The sequence below is a fragment of the Suricata suricatta genome, chromosome 8, assembly GCF_006229205.1.
Source record: "Suricata suricatta isolate VVHF042 chromosome 8, meerkat_22Aug2017_6uvM2_HiC, whole genome shotgun sequence".
Lineage (NCBI taxonomy): Eukaryota > Metazoa > Chordata > Mammalia > Carnivora > Herpestidae > Suricata > Suricata suricatta.
In genome coordinates, this window is record NC_043707.1 from 132,673,293 (window position 1) to 132,674,511 (window position 1,219).

A 1,219-nucleotide genomic window follows, 5' to 3' on the forward strand; every position below is an offset into this window, starting at 1 on the left:
TGGGTAACCAAGAAAATTGACTTACTAATACCCCCACTGCAAGGTCAATGGGACGATTAAATGTCAGAATGTAAATCGTCAGTGTAGGAGAATTTCTCTTCCAACCCCAGGCATCCAAACCTTTCCTGTTCTTCCAGGAGCCGTCCAGATGAGTTCCCCAATTCACCAGGGAAGGAAGACCCTCTCCCCAGAACGAGAGGGTCTTTGTGGAGGACGGAATCCCCAGCTGCCGCCTCCTGGGAGTCAGCTCTTCTGAAAGCAGCTCTCAGCAGAATTACCGGTGGAACACAGGGGTGCCGGTGCACCCAGCCCTGCTGACTCAGACTGTCTGGGGGTGAGGCCCAGCGTCCCCGCCTGAACAAGCCTGGCGCAGGAGAACCACTGTCCCAGATTACAGGGTAGTCCCCTGGCTCCTCCCCTTCCCTCCTGGACCTGGCAGGTCGGGGACAGTGGGAGGCAAGTGCCATCAGCACTTTTAACTGGGGCTGCATTTTCGTGACTCACCTCCCAGACTTCCCGCAACAGACATCTCTAAATAGCAGGCTCCCACCCTCCGGCAGCGGAGGCATGCTCCCCGGGGGAGGGCAGGGGGTGACAAGGTGGGTGCCAGGCTGGGGCAGCCCAAGGAGACCCCAGGACAGAAGACGCTGGGGGGCACCGGTGTAGGACGTCTTGTTTGCAGGCTTTTGTTACTAAAGAAGTCGCTGTCACTCAAGGTAATTCTACCCCAGATGAGCAATAAATATGCTCCCAGCTAATCTTACGGGGATTTTATTGGCACCTTGGGGGCAGAGGTTCCTTTACCCTGGTCACCTCCCTCCCCCCACCCCACGCCTCTCAAAACAAAATCCTGCTCCCCAGCTGTTCCTCCTAGCAGCAAGAAGGACTCAGAAAGTGCAACGCTAAGTGAAGACAGAAGGCGTCTGGGCAAAGGGCGGGAGTGGTTTCCTGGTCCTACCTGGAGGCGGGGGTGGGGGGGGTGGGGGGGGTGACCAAATAGCCTGAAATAACCCCGGGTCGACCTGCTTGGATCAAAGCGTGCGCGAGCTCCCCCGGGCCTGCCCCGCGCGCAGGACCGGGCACCTAGCCCGCGGGCGCCCCCAGCTCGGGGAGACCGCGTCCCCGGCCGGGAGGAATGTGTCGAGGAGGGAGCCGGTTCGCAGGAGTCGGCTCCAGCGTGTTCGAGTTCCTGCCGCGAGCCCTCAGGGACACGGCCGGC

The 1,219-nt window shown here is 60.2% G+C and overlaps 1 protein-coding gene across 1 annotated transcript in view; it reads left to right on the top strand.

Annotated features, from left to right (window-relative positions):
• Positions 1-504: 504 nt before the first annotated feature.
• Positions 505-1,219, top strand: part of DHRS3 (dehydrogenase/reductase 3) — a 39,903-nt gene continuing 39,188 nt past the window's right edge. The window contains exon 1 of the mRNA XM_029948582.1: positions 505-716. The gene's annotated coding sequence lies outside the window, so the exon portion shown is untranslated. The remainder of the gene's footprint in view (positions 717-1,219) is intronic.